Source organism: Calonectris borealis, chromosome 4 (genome assembly GCF_964195595.1).
Source record: "Calonectris borealis chromosome 4, bCalBor7.hap1.2, whole genome shotgun sequence".
NCBI lineage: Eukaryota > Metazoa > Chordata > Aves > Procellariiformes > Procellariidae > Calonectris > Calonectris borealis.
This window is the reverse complement of record NC_134315.1, coordinates 6,216,417-6,241,065: the sequence shown is the minus strand read 5'-3', so window position 1 is coordinate 6,241,065 and position 24,649 is coordinate 6,216,417.

Below are 24,649 nucleotides of genomic sequence, written 5' to 3'. Positions count from 1 at the left end.
CATGTCCCGAAAGACCACATCTACACGTCTTTTAAATACCTCCCAGATGGTGACACAACCACTTCCCTGGGCAGCCTGTTCCAATGCTTCACAACCCTTTCAGTGAAGAAATTTTTCCCAATGTCCAATCTAAACCTCCTTTGGCGCAACTTGAGGCCATTTCCTCTCGTCCTATCGCTTGTTACTTGGCAGAAGAGACCAACCCCCACCTCGCTACAACCTCCTTTCAGGTAGTTGTAGAGCGCGATGAGGTCTCCCCTCAGCCTCCTCTTCTCCAGACTAAACAACCCCAGTTCCCTCAGCCGCTCCTCATCAGACTTGTGCTCCAGGCCCTTCACCAGCGTCGTTGCCCTTCTCTGGACACGCTCCAGCACCTCCATGTCCTTCTTGTCGTGAGGGGCCCAAAACTGAACACAGGATTCGAGGTGCGGTCTCACCAGTGCCAAGTACAGGGGCACGATCACCACCCTGCTCCTGCTGGCCACACTAGTCCTGATACAAGCTGTAAATGACAGATTAGGAAAAGCAACTCTATTCGGCCACATAAAATGTCACTTTGTGTGCAGATGACACTTCCACATTATCAGCAGGTGACAGTGCTGTTGCCTAAGACCTTTGACAAGCTTTTATCATAGGTTAGCAAAGGCAGAAAGCAGAATGTGCAGACAGACTTTTGGAGAAATAATGCAAATGTAAACTGTCTGAACATCCAAGGCCTTTGTATTACAAATAATGCTTATGCTGAAGTGATCACATTTTCCTTTGCTTGGGGAAATTGCCAACACATTTCTTATTTAAGTAAAATCGACAATGTGTTTTCATCTAATTTCCTGATTCAAAAACTTACATTTTTGAAAGATCCAAGACCACATTCATTACTGTCCTTCCGCTTAAGTATTTTTTGGCAGGTTGGTCTTTTAGTTTTAAATAAGCCAAAATTAGCTACAGATATCTAGAGCTCTGTGTTCCTGTTCTTAAAGTAAAATCTCTGAAACTAATTGAGTGAGACTGTTTAATGAGACAAACCTCATTAAGATGGTAATTCTTCCCTGCATACTGTATCCCCTTACTCCTTCTGAATATTTAGCTAGTAGTATCAAAGATTTAGAGAAACATTTTGTGAGGCTTGTTTGTCAGAGTACAAAATAAGAATAAAACCTTACAACAATTTGCAATATGTTCAGCTAATGACAAAAGTGGTCATGAATCAAACATATACATTAAGTCTGAAAGACTTTCTTAAGAAGCAGAGACATAGGCCAAATCTTCAGGAAAGCCAAACTGAGGGAAGGATTTCCAAAGTTCTCAGGGCTTACTAAAACAAGCCAACAAAGTTCAGGCTTATAGTAACGTAAGCTTATAGGAAAATTTCAGCATTCAGAATGATTTGGTTGCAGATGGCTATCTGGAGAGTGTCTTTATGAGCTGAGCTCTGTAAAAGTCTAGAGCTGATATAAATATGTATCACTGACCTTTTGGTTTCCATATTTGGAGTTCACCTCTAGTGTCCCAGTGATAACAGAACTGGTTTTGAATAATTTTTAATGCACTTCTCATTCCAAAACTGTAGAAAGCCAAGTCCGGTGAAATATATAATTGTCTTTAAAAATTGCATAATTAAAAAAATCCCGCCTGCCGAAAGGGGTCCAGTGGTACAGAAATCCAAACTAAAACAGAAATCAAGGTTCATTAATTATCCTTTAACATATTTAGCTACAGAGTTTAGTTGCATGAACATGAGTCCAGTGCCATTTGAGATGCCCTGTGATACCTGAGACAGCCACCAGCGCTGGCAGATACAACACAGGACCTATGGGAGACTCCTGGTCTTTTGGAGAAGAAGCTGAAGGCCAGGTGAGATGTGGTGAGGAATTTTGGTGCCCTATGGGAGACTCCTGGTCTTTTGGAGAAGAAGCTGAAGGCCAGGTGAGACATGGTGAGGAAATTTGGTGCCCTATGTTTAGGAAGACTTTACAAAGGCCCATAGAAATTAAATTAACATACAACAGGATGTTTTTGTCTGAGCTTAGAAGAATGATGCTCAAAAATTCTGAGTAATCCAACCGGTATGTGGGTAGATGTACCAACCAAAGGCTTCTTCAAAAGATCCTTAGGCACATACAGTTTTTACTGCACATAACTGGAAGCAACCATGGCTGAAGTGTCTCTACTCCCAAAAAGCCGTTCGGAAAATACAGTGGGATTGACTTAGGCTCTTGTTCAAGTGAGTTACTTGGGTTTTCTCCAGTGGAAAGACATAGCACGTGGGAAAATTTAGTTTAACTATGCGGTCAACTTCTAGATGGCTGAAAAGAGGTGGAGACCACTCCCTCCCAAACGTCCTGAAAGTCCCCAGGGCAGCTGAGCTCTCCAGGTGCTTAAATAAAAGAGTGAGGTTCAAAGCCTGAATCCATTTCAAGTAAGTGCCTGCATGTTTCTTCTTATTAGGTTGCGAAGGAGACACCGGGACTATCCCCTTCTCTTTTGGGTGTTTCCTATTAGTTACTGTAAGCATCTCAGCAACTGGTGTGCCAGCAGCTGTGACATCCCACTATCTTCCCTGGGCTCTCCCATCTCTGGCTCCTCTCCAGATCCCACCCCTAGCTGTAAGGCACAGGGTTGTTGAGCATCCTTTTGTCCCACCTTGGGTCTGCCGCTCCTCTGTTCCCTTGAAAACATCTCTATGTGCGTCCTCTAAGCATTAGCCTTGTTTGCCCTGATGCGTGGAGGAAAACACGGCGAGGGAAGGGGCTAAATAAGCTCTGCAGCCTGCAGCCAGAGACCCCCCACTGCCCTGCGCCAGCCACACAGCACGGTTCGGGGACTGGCACCAGACGATACGAGGTCTCCCTCGCGCTTTCTGAAGTCCTCCCTGCAGGGTGCTAAGGAACAAGACAGCTGCCTGTGTATTTTCAGGACTTGGTTCCAGTCTTTTACTCCAGCGGCTGCGCTGAGCTGCACGCACTGCAGGGGTGCGGTGAGGAGGACCGGGGTACCGCAGGGAGGGGAGTCACTCTGGGAGGATGAATCGCACAAGCCAAACCCCTGCTTTAACCCATTCAGCGATGTGGCTTTCCTATTCCTTTCTTACATTCAGACTATCTCCATGAGGCACAATCTCCCTTTATTTCCAAAGAACAAATATTCATATATTTAAGATTTGCCTCAATTCAGTATACCTTATCACCTTCATGCCGTCCTCCAGTGTTCCCTCCCCTCTCCTCCCTTTAACGAACAACATTTAAAAACCATTAAAGTTTTAAAAACAAGAAGACGAACAGAGAAATAAACCACCACCTTTTGAAAAGCCCAGCTCCCTCTCTCTTTTCCACACCTGCCATCACCTTTGAGATACGATAACAGATACAGCATCTCTCACATTTCAGTTTGTCTCAGAAAGGCCCAGGGGAAATACGAGGGTGAGGTAGGAGGAGGTTTGAGCCCATCACGCCTGTGGTGATCCCACATTGACCCGGCTGGGAGATTTCTCAGCCAGCTGCTGCAGAGGCACCGAGCGACCTTTTCACCGTGCAGTTTCTCATCTTGCTCAGACCAAGTGGGTGCGCGGCAGAGGTAAAGCTCAGCTCCTGAAAGCGATACAGATGGATTAGCTCGGCAGTATAAATGTGTTAGCACAGCACCTCCGCTAATAACTTCTGAATCAAGCAGGTGTTTTGCTTCTGTCCTGGAGCATGTCCAGCTGGGCTTATTTTGAGAGCGTGGTTTGACCGTGTGTGTTAATTTGTTCCTGGTTCATCCCTGAGCAGTCAGAGTCTCCTTTGAGACACGATACAAAAGATCACACAGGGAGAAAAGAGAAGGCAGAAAAATCTGCCCCCCCAGTTACTTATTATTGCAGGAGTTAAATGGTTTAAACTCACCGCCCAACACTTTTAAAAAAATTATTCTTTAGGAAGGATGCACAATGTTACAGGCTCTTCCAGGACCTATGAGACCAGAATATCCAGCGATTGCAAAGCACTAAATCAACTTCTCTAGCTGAGATCACTGTGCAAACACACAATTTACAGCCTCCTGTAGCAGAATGTCAACCACATAATTCCCTTTGCACGATGAACTGCTGAATGCTTTTGTATTTACAAGAATGCATAGAGAAATCCGGAACGAGACATGCTTTATTGCCCTGTGCCTGTGCTGTTCAGCACACCGAGGGAATTGGTTTAGTGGGCAATAAGCTGTTAAAAGACTGAGACACTGGTAGCTAATATCCAAAGAACCCAACTGCTTGGGGCTGTAATGTGAGCAGTGGGTCTCATCAGCATTAATGACTTATCCTCTATTCTGCTCTCACATGGAGAGACAAACATAAGCCTCTGTTGAAAAATTCCCTACATTTTACTAAATATAATGCAATGGAATTATGACTGAACTCATCACAATTACTTTTTGCAACTTCTTTTCCCTAATTTTTGCAGGTCACAGGCGTCAGTGAATTTATCAAATCTGTTCACACCCCTCTGGAAATGAAATGGTGCATTACCCACTTTGGTTGTGGAAGGAAAAAAAATTAGGAGCCTTTTGGCTTCTTGTCCAGACTAGTTAAGTTCATAATAAATGGGTGGGACTCTTGCAATTGTCAGCAGTGCAAGTCCTGCTTGCTTAGTTCCTTCTAATAGTTTTAAATGTTCAAGTTAGAAGCTGGAGGCCAGTTGCCGCCTTTGTTTGATCTGTCTTGGGTGACAGCGATGTCAGTGCAGTAAAGCTTTTGCATTTCCATAAATATGGCACTTGTCAGATCTCATCAGCCTTCTGCAAGGTCGTATGAAAGCACAGCTCTCTGCTGTGGTTTGGAGCAGTTGTCAAGGAGTAATCAAGTTTAAGGCTTTGAGACTCCATTCAAATGTGCACGGTTTGAAGGGGTCCTTTTATAAATGAAAATTCTGTCCTGCTCCTCATTAGGAAGCTCACAAATTTCAAGGGATTTAGATTCTATTTTCGACTTTATCAATACAGTAACACTGTAAAATTCATATCTGCATCTGATTTATCCTCCAGTTGAAAAGTTTTCAGGAGTTTTCTGATGCCATCTCGAGGGTAGTTGTTGTCCTTGATTTAGATTGACTATTGTTATTTACTCATTTATGAAATTTCATCAAATAAAAATTAAATTAGACAATAAGGATATATTTGATGGTCAGTATATTCAATTTCAATAACATAGAGAAAGATCACAAGGTGCTTTCCCTGAGTACTTATGATGCACTAAAAAATATATTTGGGGAGTATATATAAAATTAAAATGTGTTAAATATTAATATATTGTACACACATACATTAAATAGAATGTTTGTACTCAATTTCTTTTTAATAATTACATATTTTACTCTTTTTGAGGTTCCCTGTGGCTGATTTCAGCCTTAATAAAAACTCTATGAGCCTTATAAGTGTCATTTATACTATAGAAATCAATTCAGGGAAAAAGATGCTGCTGCATCAGTGATGAAGAGAACAGAAGAGGAGGGGATGTTTGAAGAGATGGTTTAAAAAAAGACAGGGGTGTTATTTACAGGGTCACTCTGTTGGATTTTGGAAGCAATGTAATAGGTGGTATAAATCACAAACTGGGAAAAGAAGGAGAAGGGAGTAAAAATGGAGGAGGATTAAGAAGAGCAAAAGGAAATGGAGAGGGAGCAGATGAGTGAAAGCAAAAATATAGGTAGTGGAAAGATTAATTAGAGTCTCATAGATGAGAACAAAGAGCAAGGATGTGATGGATATGCAACTCATTTCCTTTGAGAAAAAGCTGACAAGTGTAACAGAGTGCTTTTGGAAACAAGACATCATCAGTGAAGTTCACTGCTGCTGGATATATTAAGGAAAATAGTCCAGGAAGGTTCAAAAAGCACTTAAACATGAATAAGAAGTTCAATAAAACCTCCCCATTAGACTAGCTACTGATAGTCCTTTTTTTTTTTTCTTTTTTTTTTTTTTTTCTTAAATCAGACCCATCTTTAACATAATGTTGAGTTTGGGTTGAAATAAGATTTTTTTTCTTTCCTCACAAAAGTTTTCAGATTTCCTTTGAAAAACTGAAAACCAATTTTCCCCAAGTTATCCTCTCTTCCTTCCTCTCTCAGTTTTTGAACAATAGCATTTTCATTTGGGATGATTTCAGTCATTTTTTTTTTAAACAGTTTCTGGAGGAAGAAAATGGAACATCATTGACTTCAGACAGCGAAGTACAGACTGATCTTCATCATTTAGCATTATGCAAGGCTTTGCCCTCCATGCTACACAAAGGACAGGACTATGATTCAACCTTCCGCAGATTTGGCTGGGAAAGGATTTTTTGCTTCTGTGTGATTTTCCCTCTGTTTTTCCCCAAAATCAAAATAATTTAACTCATTATTTTAAAAAAGTTTTTGTTTTTTTGCAAAAAAATAAAATATTTCACAAAAATAGAAATGTAGGATAGAGACAATCTAAATAATCAAATTTAACATTTTATTAGTGCAAGAAGAAACATGTTTTCATAAGCTGGCTTTGATTCCTGCCCAGATAAGTTAATTCTCTCCTCAGAAAACTCATTGCAGATTTTAATTGCTCTATAAGGATATTCTTCCTGTTGCTGGCTACACTGATCTATAATCAAATTCCACTCTTGCCTGCTTGCAACAACATTGTCCTGTAGCTCAAATAGCTAAATTTTACTGAAAAAATCATTTTAGAAGGAAAAAAAAAAACAAATTAGAAAGGAACATTTCAATCAGCTTTGGTTGTGAAACTTATTTGGCTGCATTGGACCTCTCTAGAAAGAAGATCCGAGGTTATGGACCAAATCTCACAGTTGTCTACATAAACATGGGTCTCTGATTCCACAAAGAGCTTTTCTTGCTCAGTGAGGTCTTAGCCCATAACAGGGAGCTTTCAGAGAAGCAAAAATTTTAGACCTAAGACTTATGAATCCAGCAGTGCAAATACGGAGCTCTTTCTTCTGTTCTGCACAAATTAAAATTGACAGAGAAATGTCAAACTCAGGATTCATTTTTATTTTGGCAGGTGATGTTAATGCAGCATTTCCTTTCCTTTCTGCTTCTCACCAGGTCTGACGCCAAGCCAGCTGGATCATCTAGGAGAAATTTCACACTGGCTTTGCATGAAATTCTTATATTCTGACTTCAGTTCTTTGCATTACATTAATTTGGGCCCTATCCAGTTCACTGCTACATCCTTACCTACGAGATATATGAACACATTAGACTAACCTATCCATACAGAAAGCTAATAAGAGCTGTGCGAAGAACTCGGTGGTATCAAAAAGAAAGCGTGTAGTGTATTTTCATTTTAAAAGTTGAATAATACTCTAAATGCACATACATAATGTTTTATCTAAAAAGACAAAACGGGTATAAGAATTTTGAAGTTTCTCAGGAGGAAGTGTGTTAGCTTTGTTCTACTGATTATTTTCGCAATTTATAAACATACAGCTTTGTTCTTCTGATTATTTATGCAATTTATAAACATAAAGCAAAGAATTTTGAAGACCCTTGGAAGTTTCTTGCATTTTTAGTCATTGTTTTACTAAATTTACTAAATTTTTATTTTTATTATTATTAATAGTAGTGCTTTCATGTTACTTAAAGTTTCAAAGCTAAGAGTAGGGCAGCTTGTTCTTAATTTCATCAGATAATGAGTTGTAGATCAAACAATCCTAAATTGATAACAATGACAAATGGTCCTGAAACTGCCCTTGAACATAAAAGGAAACAATTCAATTAAATAAATGTTATGTCATCAAGAACCTCTATAATATCTACACACCTCTCATCACAGCTGTGTAACTTTTCTCATCACTGCTAATAAAAAGCAAAGTTAAAATGCATATGAAGTTTTAATTAAAAATCTGTGTAATATCGATGTGATTTCTACAGCTCAATGCTCATCAAGCGTTTTAAGATTTAGGTCAAAGCCACAAGAAACCATATCAAAATGAAAGCAAAAAAGAGAAGGAGAGAGAAAGAGAAACAAGAGGGACCAAGAGTGGATTAGAATAAAGTACAAAGATGAAGTTTCCAGCAGAAGATGAAGTTTCCAGTACATACACATGGTGCAGCTGGTAGTCAGGATGACTTCACACAGTCTTCTCCTAGATGGGGCGGCTGTTTAGAGTGAAGCAGATGCGGCAGCTGATGAAAACAAAACAATCATTTCTTACAGTCTTTTGACAGGGCTGATAGTATTTTTTGTTCAGATAAATGCTTAAAATTATTTATTAACGTATAGGCTAAATCCCTCTGTCGGATGTATGGACATTGTCTCTTGCCTGCTGTCATAAACAGCAGTACAGTGCTGTCTTCCAAAGGAGCTTGCGTTCCAGGCCAAACGAATATTGGGATTTTTTTCTGGTGGACTTTCCCTGTAACAAGTATTACTCAAATTTTGGGGAACAAGATACACTATGAAGATGCCGTGGGAGCATTTAGCAAGTGAACCGTAGGGACGGGCACACGTAGCCAGCTAAGGACTTCAGCCCACATCTCATCGGTGGGCAAGAGATGATAGCTGGACCAGTAGCCGGCCCTGGGGCTCATGTAGGAAGCAGGTTATGTCTGACATGCACAGCCTTTAGGGTATAGCCTCCTCCACCCTAAAGCAGGTGTCCAAATTGTTATTTATCACAACCTGCACGTGCCCATTACTGCCCATGGAGTATATGTGAGCAGCTCAGGTAAGAGCGTCTGCATGTCAGATGTTTAAAATTGGGCGAGATGAATAAAATGCAGTGAAACAGGACTGGATGGAAGACAAAGCTGACAGTCTAAAAGAGAGTATCCAAAACCAAGCTGCACGGGGGATAACATGTATGAGTGGGGTCTCAATGCACTGACCTGCAGAGCCGCGTTGAAATTATAACTGGATGAGAGGAGGAGATCAGAGGTATAGGGAGAGAACTCAGTGGGAGAAATTTGCTTGGTCAAATGGGGGTTTCGAGTAACAGAGCAGGAGAAAAATGTGTAGGCAACAGGGAGAAGCTGAGGGTTGTACAGGGAGAGCAAACCGAGGAGAATGAGGATTTGGGCTGGTGAGGCAACAGGACTTCGGGTGGGTGAGGTGGAAAGGTGGTGAAGTGCAAGGCCGAGAAAACATTTAAATGGAAGAAATGTCGCTGCTTGATCAGGAAGGTGGCAAGAAGTATTTCTTCCTTAAACCTCCACCGCGCAGCACTGAATTGCCTCCTCCTCCTCCTCGCTACCCACCAGCAGCTCAGCACCGGGATGCAGAGCCCAGTCCCTTCTCAGCCTGTCTGTACCTGCTCTTCTCTTCGGTCCTGTTGCATTTAATACACTACACCTGGTTTTGCAACAAGCACACTTATTCTGGAGATGAGCGTGGGTTTTTTGTGAACAGAAAGGTTCTTAGAGGTTGGCTTGCCACAACTGCATGTTTAACTCTATGGATGCTATAACACATATATAAGATTCTACAGAGGACTATGTTCTAGAGGGGGTTACAGGTCACAATTGAGATTGACAAAACCAATTGAATATCAGCAGGGAATTTGTGAAACAATTGTCAGAATAAAATATATTCCTATCTTTGAAGAAAAAAGATTTTTTTTTTTAAAAAAAAGTTAATTTTAGGGGGACAACTATAAAATTGAAGCATTTTCATTTAGAGAGCTCAGATTAAATCTTGATGCTGACATACTTGTTCTGATTTTTCTCCTCCCTTAGCTCATCAGCCCACTTTTATAAGATCTTTGGTGAAGTATGTAGCAAACATCACCATAAACATAATTTTGTAAATTATGTGTGATAACAGAATTATATTTTCTTCCAGTTCCTTGCTGTGGAAATTCATAATTTCTTTCATGAAGGTAGGTAAAAATTGAAGCCTATCCGTAAATTAAAACCTCGCTGACAGCATCACCAGATGATTTACAAAGTCAAGTGTCTAATTACACACTCTCATAAATATTCATTCTCATGTTCACAGTTATGGAGGAGAGAAAGTGAACGCGTTGATTAATCAATTGATAGTATCTGATTCATCTAGCTGTACAAATGGGAAAGAAAAGATAGCAGAGCAATTTCCAACAAATATAGGCTCTAGCAGATTGTATAGTTTAGGAATACGAACATGAAATGAAAAATAAATAAATGCTAAAAATTAAAGGATGCATGAGAGCAAAGGGAGTCATGTAGGCAAAGTGAACAGATTTTCCACATCAGTTGGCCCTGTTGTGTAGTTCAGGTGACAGTGTAAAATTCATGCTTCCCCTACTCAGGTTCTTCTTAAAATTTGCCTTTTTAAACTTTGCCAAGTTTGAGTCATTGCGGCCAAACAGTCTGATTCAAGCTGCATTTTTTTGGACAGAGCAAAAATGGCTAAGCCTTTTCCACAAATGCGATTAGTAAGAAATAATGGTTTTATCCGCTTTGTAAGAAATAATTATTTTATCTGCATTAAAACAAATGAGAAAAGTAAAAAAGCCCTTGATTGCTAGTACTAATGACTATTAAATCTAGAGTAGGAGCATGAAGTCTATCAGTTTTGTGTAAGAGATGTTCATTCTGTTGTTCTGGAAGGGGTGGGGAGGCACATCTGCATTTGTGTGCATTATAAACCTTTGGAAAATTGCAAGTTCACATTAGAAACTTGCCATGTCTTGGGAGATTCAGCATCGGCACAGCGTCCTGGGAGACCTGCACCTCCCTTGGCTGCAGAAATGATCTGCTTCTGGGGCCCCATGACACTGGTGTGCCCTATAGTTCCTGGAAAAGAGGGGACAGAGAGGTGACGGAAAACCCCTCAGGCAGGTCCGATTTTTTGTGACTCCTCTCTCCAACGACTCTCGATAGCTTTTGGAAAATTGTTTCCTAATTTAGGCACTTCAGCTACGTACCTCCCGTTAAACTGTGAGGGTCAGGCCACGGTGAGAAGCAGCCCTCAGGAGTTTATGACTGTAACAGACTGCCAGAGGTGGGGAAGCGAGGCAGGGATGGAGAAAAGGATTTGTCTGAAGCCAGAAGCAAAGGCAGGAAAACAACACAGCTGTTCCCCTCCTCTGTGCCCTATCAGCGAGGCCACAGGGCTTATTTGAGGCCACCTCCTGCCAAATCCTGCTTGCACTGCTCAAATGAATCACCTCATTGACTTCACGGCTGTGTGACTATTCATGCCTTCACACCTTTTAATTATGATCTTGTAACTCCTCTATTAATACACTGCAAGCTCCTTGTGCTTTTTGCTAACTACTGCTAAATCTGATAATACTTTATCATATGCTAATATAATCTCCACCAGTGACCGATACTGAAAGGCTATCTTTGTCCATAAAGAGATCTATTTTCTGGGGTTTTGATTTCTGCTTTTTGCAACCAGATATTTTTCCTTCTGTCTTCCTTACTTTTAACTGTCATTTATTGAAAGTACCTTCTTTTTGCAGTGCACCCATGGGAAAGTCAGGAATGAGAATTTGCAGGAACAAAGTATACCTATCACTTTGACAAAGAAGTCATTAACTTATTGTTACGGTAATTAAATCACACTGATATCCCTAGCATAAGAGACTTATCAATTGCTTAACACAGTATTAAATATGTACCATCCTGTATATTACAGACATTCCTGTACATTACAGGCCTCTTTCCATCTGTCTTTATAGCCTAAATCAGATACATGGATATTATCTATACAATTAAAATATCCGTGTAAGAAAAGTTATGTGAGTGTGTCTGTGTCACTGTCAATAACCAAAAATAAGTCTAACCTTTATCTACTGTACTACTGTATTAGATGTGCATAGCCTGTCACTTTTCAGGGCTTATAATGACACACTGGCTGCTGTTTCTTTTTTTTGTTCCAGGTTTATTCAGTGATTTTAGCTGTAGCAATATAATAAATGAAGCTATTTGCCGCTGAAAAAGTATCTCAGCTATATACAAAGTTTGCTTCTTACTGGAGTTCTTTCCTGTTTCACACAAATTCCTAAGAATAGGAATTTTTATTTTGGAAGTCAGACTCGTATAAAGCAGTTGAAGAAAAGGGTTTTTTCCAGACCCCCCAGGCTATATGTTAATGCAGCCAGGAATGGGGTGGTCCAGACTTCCTGGGTCCTGAGCTAAGGATCCATTTAGGACGTTCAGGCTTTTCTACCTGTATTGTACATGGCTCTTCCAAAACTCATTTTTGCACGTTGTTTTTCAGCTTCACAGTGTCCTTAGTCTGCATGAAATAACCTTTCCCTGCACACACAGAGCTTTGTGGAAGCCCTCATAGCGGGTCTCGCAGCCTTTTACATCCTGCATCAACCACCCTCACTCTGCAAGCGAGAAGCTGTGCCGCGCACTCTGAACGCCAGTCCCAGCATGCCCAACATACTTATGGTCATAGGTTGCAGTGGCTGGCTGGCATAATTGTGGCTCTCTAGTGCCACTTTATATCTTCATTTTCAAGTCTATAGTGCAGTAAATTGGTTCCCAACAGGCTGTGAATAAAACTCTATTTTTTTGGACGCTACATTTGTTTTTATGATAAAAACGCATTATGTGCGAGAATGCATAAAGCCGGCAACACAGTTATGGTTCCCGGATTCCATCTGGGGGGAGGGATGAGAACGACCATTTTCCAACAATGACTCCCAAACTGTGGTCTGTGAAACTGCGTCTCTCCCAGTCGTGAAGCTTTGCTGAAAATTGGAGCTATGTACTAGACCCTTCCAGGCTTCCAGAGACCTTTTGATTAGCTAATTAACAAAAAATGTGGCCAACATCTAAGAAGCATTCTGAAATTCTACACATTTTTGCCCTGCTTGTTCCTCTTGCCATATTTCTTTGCTTCAAATGCAATCATGATCATGATGAAAATTACAGGGGTAATGAATTTAGGTGACTTGCTCAGCTGGTGCTCCGATTAGCTCCTTTGGTTTCACAGGAGTGGCAGCAGGTAGCATGAGCTGAGCTTTGAATCAATTCGCTGGACTTCTGCCGGTTTTACAACTGTGAACAGATTTTAGCCCACAATAAAACATAGAAGATAAATGCCTGGAAACAAGAGAGCCAAAGAAGTTAACCAAAACTGTTGTTGTTTTCCTTTCTGACCATGTCCACAATTTCTAGATGACCTTAGAAGAATAATCTCCTAGAAATGGAAAACTGAAAACTCATTACTAGTATGAAAAGCTTTAGAGGACAGAGTTTTATTACATTTACAGAAGTTAATGCCTCTTCAATTCTCTCTCCTTTGACCCGTTTCAGTATTATCAGATTAAATACATTCTGCATAGAAGAATTCTGATTCAAGTATCATCAGAAGCAAATAACATTTGGAGAAGGACTTCCTAGTACACTTTTTTATTCAAGTGCTTTATTAAACTCACCTAAAACACTGATTAAGCTGACCTAATGGAGTAAGGGACCGACAAGGTGAAGATTTGAGAGCAGGCTAGCTGACTAAGTCTGGATTTGGTCATTTATGTTAATCCTTCATAGATGTATTCAAACCAAAGTTACTTTAATATGTGATGCATGATTTTTTTTAGCACCTTGAAGACGAGAGCCAAAGCTTACTCTTGTTGAAGTCTAACTTTTTGTTAAATACTGTGAGAGGTGTTTGGATACTCTTTGGGCTATCTTAATTTTTAGCATATTTTTCAGCCTATTCTGAGGAAAATGCAAGAACCTTCTGAGCATTTAGTTAACTAAGGAATCCCAGGTCTCCACCTTTTCTTGATTTTAGTGAAAGTTAGACGACTTAACAGAAAACAGAAAAAATTTTATATTTTACTGGTTTTCTCCCTTTTATAATAGAGAAGCAACTAACCAGATGATCCAAATAATACCCAATGTTAGTAAAATGATGTACTCCAAATACTGAGATGGTTAAGTATTTAGACATTTCTTCGCAACCCTCAATCGTCCTATGAGCAAATACGTTTCTCCTCCCTTCACTCATTTAATTTTTTATTTCCATGTACAGCAAGTTTAGGGAAGGCTGAAGGTAGCTTTACATCTACTGAATCTTCTGAAGAACCTTCTCCAAGCGTCTGGAGGTGAGCTGGTGTTTGTGAATCGAGACCTTGTAGCAGTACCTGTAGCTAAGGCTGTTTTATTACCTTACCGCATATATACACTGCCCAATGTCAAAGCCTCACTGAAACATGCCTAATGCTAATGAGGAAGAAAAAATGCAGTATCATTCTGAGAGTGTGCCATCTAATTAAAGAGAGAGCAAAGACTGTCATAAGGGCAAAGAGTGCTGCTCAAGAGCATGCAGCAGGCGAGGGGCAAAGCAAATTAGATTTGTTGAGTCTCAGTGCAAGATCATCTCTACATGATCATGCTCCTTCCCTGTCTTCTAGATTGCAGGGCAGAAAAGATCGGAGCATTAAAGTTGCCTAACTATAGCAGGGGGATACTGGAACAAACTTCTGTTCAGAGACCTTGAGGCTGGTAACCTATTTCTTTTTAAGACAGATCTGGATAAGTTTATGTAGAAAAATTTTAATGAGGAGCTAGAGATTGTATTGAGTGATAAGGGAGGTCCCTTTAGTCTTCTGTTCCAATGTCCCTGTAAATTGTCTTAACTTTCCTATACCTATGTTTTACAGTAATTTCTCTCCTTCCCTTTAATAATACTTGTTTGTGTTGTTTCCTTTACTCTGTAGATGATATTTGCAAAATGCCTTGAAACTGAAAAAACCCCAGCATTGCTATTATTAGTTATGCTTGGCTCCTCAGATGATGAAAGGTATGAGAGAGAGAGAGAGAAAGCATAGTAATTTAAAATCCCTCTTCTTAGTTTGAGGTCTATCTGCACTTTTCATTTTTTTTTCTTATTATGCCTGAGTAAACAAAAAAGGCAAGCTTAAAAATTGGTTCTGAAGATGCTCCCACTTCATATTTGGATGTACACAGCCAGAAAGGCAGTTTCAAATGTGGGCAAAAGCTTCCAGACTTGAAACCTCTTAAGATTGTTTTTTCCATTTTTCCTCCAGTACAAACACAAACTAAACCCAAACCAACAAAACAAAACATAAGTCAAAACTACTGCTTAAACTATCCTTGAGGCTGCTTATTTTTGGCAAAACACCTTCTCAAATGAAGGTGTTTGCTCAACACACAGTGTTGAGTGAGATTTTAGGACCGTTGATAAGAGAGTTCACAGGAAAAGGAAATTTAGAGTAAAATTGCTCTGGTAAACTAACAATGTGCTTTAGTAATATAAATGTGCTTAGGCTTAGGGGCTTAGGGGCTTCGGACACTGGTAGAGGGTCTTCTTAATAAAATTATAAGTGTTTTTAAATAAGAGGAAAGTACATTTGTCAAAATTAAATATTACATCAAAGGCTCCGGCAATATGACTAAATTAGAGCTTGCTACAAGTTGATGACAAGCAGGAGAGTTCAGAAGAGGGCTTTCCCGGCAGCCAAAACAGAGGGGGGACATTGGCATTACAGGAGCCTGAGCTCCTGCCTCTGACTGCTCCGAGGAGCCCAGCGAGTGCAGCTGGGGCGTCTGGCACTTCCAAACAAAGTGAAGGAAAAGTCTCCCGAGCTGTGGCGGAGCAGAGAGGACTCGAGCTCCATTTGCAGAGCTCCTCGGGTTGTTGTGCCGACACATGTGGAGGCACCTCTTAATTGCATGGGTCTGTGCTTGCTGTGGTCCCGTGTGAGCCTCAGCCAGGAAGGCTGATTCTCAGTACCTCTCCACGGAGGTGATTTAACACCAGTTTGCTGTCTGAAATAGTTATTCCTGCTGCTCTAGAGGAGTGTTATATGGCTTCCTTCTACATTTTCAATTAACCGCAATGAGTCCTGCACGCCCCAGGTGATAGTGCACACTGCAACCTGGGGCCAGATCCTATTACTTTTTCTCAAGCAGTAGTCTTTAAGTGCTCCCTTCTTTCTTACAAAATAAAGTTCACTGCAGCAATAGTAAAGATCCCTAACTGATAGAATGCAATCCATCTGCCCGCATTAGACAGTCACCCGGTACCAATTGGTGTACTTCCACATCATGGAACAAAAGTGACTTATATGAGCTGAGGAATGGGCCCATGGTCTAGAAAATTATAAAATAAGAACTAGATATGGAGTAATTGATAGGAACCATGTAGAAAAGATATAGGGATATGCTGTTAATTTGATCTACCAGGTGTGTCCTCTGATGGTGAGAAGGAGTGCCCACATCGCAGGTTGGGTAAGATGAGCCCACCCCAAGCTGGTATCATGTTATATTCAGGTATGTGGTATATTTTAGGAGCAACACCTCAGGTAATCTGCTCATATAGAAAACAAAAAAGCAAGAATTCTTAGAGAGACCTAGGATTAATGTTTCATCTACCAACGTTTGGAAATTTAGCCCCTTAATTAGGAGAATGGTAGCTCTGAGTTTCCTCTGCAGTGACTATGGAAAGTGAGCACTTCTACAAGGGCTACATCTCTGCCTTAAAATCTGACTCGCCCTCTGCAACCCTGTCTGTTTTTTCCCTGTTGACCATAGAAAGAATTTAGGACAGCTGCTCCTAATTGATGCATCTCACTTAGCTGCCTGAAATGAAGTCAGATAAATCTCAGGCTTTAGTAGTTAGTGCAGGGCTGGATTTCAATACCTCTTCTTTGGTCTCTACATTTAGGATTTTATATCAGAGTTGAGATTTCTCGCCTTTTTTTCTTTAAGACAATGGGTATTTTAGGAACCTGTTATCATGACTTTGACTTACATACATGTTAAGGAATTGTGCTTGTGTATCTTTTCCTGGTGTCTTGTCTGTAAAAGTAAAGGTTTAGGAGGGATTAGTAGAAGGTTCCTGACAGAGTGAAAAATTTTAGTCATAGCAGAAGAGGTAAAAAAAAAATCTCATTGCTTCTAACTTGGAATCTGATATGTCCGTAAAGAGGATTTTATTATAAGACGTGCTATTCAAGGTCACATTGATCCAGGAGGTCTCTTCTTGTCATGCTGATCATTGTGTTTTGTTGAGGGAAGATGGGATTTGAAGTCAGAAGTGCAATATTTCAATCATTGTCAAAACTATGCAAAGCACTGTAAGCGTACTGGATCATCTTGGTAAAAACTCTAAAGAGCTCATAGTTTAGAAATACTCAGGCTCAAGGAGACAGCTTGTCCTTAAATTGAACCAGGCTCTTCCTCGGTAAAAAGAATGAATTTATTCTCATGAAAAAGTGTCTGTGGCACAGAATTGGAGATTTAATTTTACATGCAGTAGAGCAAAGAACACAAATAAATAATGTCTGTTAGAAAACAGTCCATTACATTGGTACGCTATCTGTACACATTCATCTTCCCCTTTATTCATCATAATTTGTAAAGAAGTATTATTTCTTGCCATCCAGTAGTGCTCATCTCATATTTATCCACAATATTAAGCAGATGTCTGTGAGTGTAATTAAAGAGATAAAAAAAAGCATTGTTCTTTATTGATAAAAGATGCAGAATGAGAGAGACAAAATTATTTTTTCAGTTTGTGAGCTGGTATTTCTTGACACTTACATGTAAGAATAAAGGGTCAGATAATAGATCTTCAAAACATACAAATATTCTTTCAGTACTAAAGACATAGGGAATTTGTTCTCCTTGCTTTTCAAAAAGAAACTAAGTTGGGAATTTGGTCTGATCTTTTATATTTGTGCTAATGTCAAAAGGTGTTTTAAATTTTAAAATTTTCAAAAAGCGGCTTTCATTTGTGCAAGCTTGTTTGTCTGCTTTAAATCACTGTTATCGTTATGAGATACTTGTTCAGTTTACCTCTCACCATAGTCCCTCAGTGCATGATTTCAAGTGATTTCAAGTACCAGCAGAGAAGGTCTTTGCTTCAAGATGCTCAGGGTCTCTTCAGAAGCAGATTGGTGAAAGGTTAAACATGTGAAAGACACAACAAATATCATTTAGGGTCCATATAAGTAGCACATCAAAGAAGGATCTTTATGAGATACCTGCCACCGCTACTTTGCTGTCTTCAGGGTGTGCCCAGGTTGTGGTCTGCACCTTCAGGAGTACTGGTATTTCTCTTCTAGTCTCTCAAAATTTCCTATCATGGGGAAGGATGTGTGGGGCTTGGGGATCTCTATTTGTCCTATCCTTGTGGGAAACAGGACCTCCCCAGCTCAAGGTAATCCCTTTTTTCATCTCCCCTCAAGGATCACAACCTCCAATTGCACCATGAACTTGCCCAGCTCAGGCAACTTATTAAAGGACCACCACTAGCCTGAGGATGAGGACGGGAGAAAAGTTCGTCTTAAAAGCATCCTTTCGTCTCCCCTGGTGATCCCAAGGGTGGGGTGCTTGGGCAGAAGGTCATGTTTTGCAGAGGACATGTAGCTATTCTGGAAATTACAAGGCAAGAATTATTTCTATCGTGCCGGGCATTTCACTTCAAGCCTCAAAGTCTGCTCTGAGCAGAGGCACAGGAGGGCTGGGGGGTGCAGAGGGGGCCAGGCAGAGCAATGCAGTGTTGCTGCTGGATTAGCATTGAGGTTGCTTCAGCAGCATTCGTTCCGTATTGCACCTGAGGCTGGGTAGTTTGCAGCTGTGACTCCCTGTGGAGTACTGGCAGTCAGCAGCCGTGAGCCGTGGATCGTGCTTCCATCAGCCATATTCTTTTGGAAATATCTGGAGGGGTTGATTCATTTCTCTGCAGAACACTATAATTCAATCTCATTATTATGATCATTCATATTACAGTAAGGCCTGAAGGTCTCAGCCAAGATCAGAGCTGAAAACTTTTACAGCAAGAGGCAGTGCCAAAGCTCTCAGAAGATGCTGCTTCAGTACCAGTCTCACTGCTGTGCTTACAGTAAATGCTGCTTCACATTTATGTGCAAGCGTGGAGACTTGAATTCTGCATTTAGGTCTTGCTCACAGCAGTGGTTCAGGATTTTACCGGTGCCACCTCCAGCTTCTAATAAATTTTTAATGGATTCATAGATTTTAGAGCTAGAAAGGAGCCATTATATCATCTAGCCTGACCTGCATCTTGCACACTCAGGGCATAAAATTCACCCAGTTACTCCTCTGTTGAGTACTGAAGAATATCTTCCAGAATTGCCTCTGTCCTTCAGCTGAGGGACAGATTGCCCCTTCCCCTGGAAATTTGCTTCAGGCGTTAAGCACCCTCACTTTTTCAAGTTTGTACCTTATTCCTGAGAGGAATTGGTGTGGAGAACCTTCTACCACTGGCTCCTCTCAGGCTTTTCTCTACTGGATTAGAGAGCCCTTTGCTAGCTGGCATTTTCAGATTCAACTGCAAGTCACTTCACAGTTTTCTTTTTGACAAACTGAGCAGATTACAGAAGAAAAAAGATAATACTGTATCTTGTTTTATTAACTCCCAGTGATCATTTCTTACCCTCACCACAGTTGTTATTACTTTTGGTTCAAGTCAGTGACCTGAGACCTGATGTTCTGAATTTTTTATACTTGTATAAACTAGAAGCACTCCAATTCCTGCCCAATATTATTGCTATTAATACTGTGCGCTACCATAGCTCCTAATCTCTGAACATTTTCTTTCCAAGACAAGCCAGCCTTAAACTGCATCAGTGTGGACTTTCTTCTTCCCATTTTTTTCAACGTGATTTGAAGAGTTTCTGAGACTCGGGCGAAAACTCCCAGCCAAAAGTCACCAATGTGAGCGGTGACCGGCCGTTTCCATTACCTTAAAATTATCTGTCAGGAGGAGACAACTCTGCTCCTCAGGGAGTAAAATAAGATCAGAGCATAGGAACAGTTATAGTGAGCTATCCAGCCCTGTATCCTGCCGTTGAAGCGGTCAACTGTGGATGTAGAAGGAAAGAATATAAAAGATCATTCTTCACATGCCCTTTCAGTTCCCACAGTGAGTGGTATACTGGTTTTCTGGGATGGAGATTGGACCATCATATTTAATCCCCCTGATTGGCCTCCTATACACATTTGCCCGTTTTGAACCCAATCCTGCCCTGCAGCAGAGGAGGTTCCACAATTTAATACACATTGTATGGAAAGCATGACAGTTCCCTTTTTGAGGTTTAAACCTGTCACCCCAAAATATGGTGTGCCTCCTCATTCCTGTTCTTTGAGGAGCTGTGGACAGTTTTTCTCTCTTCACTTGCTTTGCAGTTTTCATAGCTGTAGAGTTCCCCCTCAGCCCAGCAGGTGTTTAAGTTCTGAACAGAAGAGACACATCTGGTTAGGGCTTTTCACACCCCAGAAATTTCTAACCTCCTGGTTAGAGCGCAGCAGGAGTCCTATGGTCATGTAGAACATGAGTCCAGAGACAGGACATCCAGCGACAGTCATGGGTCCAGAAGGTGAGCATGCAAGAGGGTGCCTAGTTTCAAGACCGGGGCTAACATGATTTTCAATCTGACTGATCGGCAGCCATACTTTTGTAGGTCGCATTTGTTCTGATCGGTCTCACACCTCAGTTTTCCCTGCCCAGTTCATTCCGTAGATGCACATTGCACCCACCAACAATCTGCAGCGTGCCTCTGAAAACGTATCTCCAGTTATTACACAATCACCTACATAACTAAAAGGCTTTTATTGGCATCTGATGCGATTTCTTTGTCAAAGACAAACAATTTGTTTTACATTTGGAAGGGGAATGCTGGATTTTAAGTGTAGCGATCATAGATGCAGCTGCCACCACCTTATGTTCCATTTCAAATGATTAATAATATTTGTCACTTCCGATGTGTCATTGTGCTCTATTGCTGTACAGCACGCTGTAAATGATGGCACTCTCTTTTGGATTGGCCTGATTAATGATGGATGAATCTGTTTCATTTTATTGTAAGCCTCTCTTAACTAAATGGCTTAGGTTAAAAGAGAAAAACCTCCACCAAATGTTATGAATTATGCCATCATTTAAAACATGTTTTCTTCCTCTTGTTGCTAACAATTTAGTGACAGTACCTGAAGAATTGAACTTAATTACTTCTGATCAAGCCTTGCTCCTCTAGATATAAGTATTCACTCCTTTTTTTCCTTTAATTTATTATTTCATTTTTTGCCCAGTGATGAAAGTGTCCCTCTGCCATTACAGTGCTTTATGTTCTACAACAGATCATTTCGACACTGCAGATGCCCATCTTGTTCCTCGTGAAATGGCTCAAAACATTACAAAATCCTTTAATGATTTATCTTGTTTCCTATTCACCCGTTTGAAGAGTTAGTTTGACATGATGGCTGCAGCACCAGCTTATAACAATAAGATGGGTATTTAGGCTATACATAACTCTATTGTTATGTGACCTGAGGCTTTGTTTTCACATCAGTTGCTTGTCCTATTCCTTGTCAGTCTTGTTCCATTAGCTTATATGGGCCTGTATGGCAAGGACTTTCTAATGTTAGTTGTTTGCTTAGTGCTTAGCACAAGAGTGCCTCTATCTTAGGTATTGTAATGCACAGTATAAATAATATTAATAGTTTAACAGAAGACAGCAAGAAAATCTTCAGTTTCCTCTCTTTCCTAATTCGTATTACCCTGGTATTCTCTGTAGTTAGCACTGACAACCATATGCTAATGCTAATCACTTACAGAAAGTAATAGCCGAAGTTTAACGGTTGACTACTGAAATAAGTTATGGACCTGAAGAACAGTTTTTATGCATTTAAACCTGTCCAAACATGTTGCTCTAGTAAGAAACACAGCTTCTGACTACAAATGTTTCTCTAGGTGTCATATTTGCCACAAGCGTAAAGGAATTTGGGGGAGGTTTGGTTGTCTCATCCTTCAGAGGGTTGCCAGGATAACATGAAATACAAACAGCAGGGCAACAAATCTTTATATAGAGTCAGAATTGATTTAATCCAGAAGCATTTTCTCTTCTGAGACTCTGATTAAGACTTTCTTTGCTCAGTCATTCAAACCTTAAGCAGATCCAACATTTCTGATCGTGAAAACAGGCATGGGATATTCTTCTCATGAAGCTAAAGATTTAATCTTTTGGACTATTTCACTGATCCCCTTCTTCCCATCCTGTCTGCAAGAAACGAAGTGGCATTTTTAACCCTCCTTAACTGAAGCAGTTAATGCAGTCACCTAAATTAAAGACTTCTTTCCTTGAGTTCCTATGCATTTAATGTAAACACACGGTGAATTTAGTAAAAATGAGTGAGTGCTTTCCTAGGATGTACAAAACAATTTTGTATCAGAGTTTTCTACTTGATAAAAATAATAATAAACCTGTTTATTTTCAGGGAAAGGAAAGCCTTGCTTGGGCCACATTTTTTTTCCCCGAGTTTTGGATGACAACAATTATTGCAGTCTAGCAATCCGTGCTTTATGGCTGGCCATCTGCCTTTTAGTGTCTAAAGGCACTGCCCAAGGCCACTGTGGATCCTATTTTTATTGGTGTAAATACTCAAGAAAAGTAAATATTTTCTTCAGGTAAACATACAAACCCAAACACTGGGGCATACCTAAATCTCTCCGATATTAATGATTTTATATTTGCACTAGCCTGAAAGGGAGGGAAGTCCTCTCTCTATGATAAACACAATTTAAGTAATAAACACAATTTATAATAATAAACACAATTTAAAAAGGGAAGTGGACCGAACAGAATCAAGATTAAAAGAAACATATGAGTTACAGGAAACTAGAACTGGCTTCTCAACAATCAGTTCTATTTTATCCATTCTACCATGCCTTCTTGCATCTTCTTATCTGACACATCTGTTGTCTTCCAAGGCCTGAAGAAAGCAAAAAAATTCAAAAAAAGGTTTTTTTCTCCATTAAATCAACAGGTATGACTGATGGTGCTCACGAACCAGCTCTGTTTAGTCAGAAAATATCATTTTAATATGGTAATCTCAGAGTACATAAATGGCACGTTGACTCATGACTCAAATATTGTAATGTGTTGTTATACTTTATATTTGTGAAAAACTTCCTTCCTGAAGCTCAGCTGGGCTCAGGATGTTTCACATTTCACCTCAGAAACAGCCCACAGACTTTCTGGTGAGCTCATTTTTAGCCACGTCTGACTCACTCAAGTTTTTTCACCAAAAAGCAGATGAAATTAACGGTGGTAGAAATTTTCTTTAATCAAATTTGCTTGACCTTTAAACTCCATAGGAAACCTTGGCTTAAGGAAGCTGGATGCACTTCACAGAATTAAGGTATTTTTGCTTTCCTCCCACATAAAATGAACAAATTACGCACTGCATTTCTCAGTCTAGACTGCTTTTATTTGGAGAACAAGGGATGAAGAAACATAAAATGTCTATGAATGTGAGGGAAAGTACACAGTGATTCACTCTAACAATTTGCAGAACAACATAAAAATAGTGGTTGAGTCACAGCTGACCTTTCAGAAAACGTAGATGCTCATCTACATTTAAAAGGGTGCGGTATACTAAAACCAGAATGACACAGGCTTCATTATATTACCCAAGTCTTGCATCAGAATTAAGGTACTAGAAGGTCTTTTATTCTATATCAAACTAAATTGATCTATTGTCATTCTTTCTTTTTTTTCCCCCAAACTCCTATATTCCCCTGGATAGGTGACTTTGTTTTTATTCAGGTGGTTTGGTGTAGCTGTTTTAGCACGAGTCTAATTCCCACAGAACACCATTATCATGTCTGAGGAAATGGAGTGGGCATAGGATTTTTGCCTATTTTTTTCCAATGAGTCATATTTGTTTTTGCAGTTTGGATTTGAGGATTTAGTACCGTAACTACTCCTTTCTCCTATGCACGTGAAGCCAAACACTGCTGCTCACCTATTAAGCCAGTTGCAAAGTAGTTCATGTACCAGCCTGGCTTTCAGTGGGTGCCTGCCTGATGTGGTTTAAATTCACATCCCTATGAGTGTTTCTTACTTGCTGAGCTACGGGTAAATTTGCTGTCTGGCTTTGGCTCATTTATTTTTATATATATATATATGTGAAGATCAATGATCTCAAAAGGTAGATTGGAAAAGACCTGGAAATCCTCAGCTCTCACTGGAGAGGAAAATCTAAACTTTCACACATGATCCAATTCCAGCAGATGAAGAATGTAAACCCAGGTCTTCCACACCTTGGGAAAGTGTCCTAGATACTGACTTATCAGCCAAAAAGATAAGAATGATCTTCCACACCTCCATGACATTTAGGATGGGGAACAAGATGCTCTGAGCAGGAGAAGAAGTTCTGCCCCACGCAAAAATAAGTAGAGGAATGACTTTCTCTGTTGTGCACCAGAGCAAAGAGTGACATTCCCCTGGGGAGGGCCAGCTGGAATGTATGTCTCCTTGCAGCGCTGTACTTGGATGCAGAAGCCACATGGCTGGATATTTCACCACTGCAAGAGATCCAGCTGATGCAGCTAGATCATCTGAAATTGGAGTGGAGGGCATTAGCTCTGATAAACCCGTGTGATGTGCAGGTCCTTAAGAGTTTAGTCACAAGATAGGAAAAGCAAGAAGTTCCTCTCAGTCAAGAATCAAATGACCCTCTCCGTGCCTGTAGGTGAATTTAAAGAGGCTTGAGTGACATAGGGTTTCTAGAGATACTCTGATACTCTATGTCTTCCTGAAATTTATCTTCCTTTAGCACAAAAGACAAATTAAGCCTTTGTCCACTTTCTGGCTGACTCTTCATTAACTGCTTTGCATTGGAAGCAGTTTGTGAAGCTAGCTAGCTAGTAAGTCTCAGAGAACAATTTGAGTAACCAATTAAAAGAAATCCAT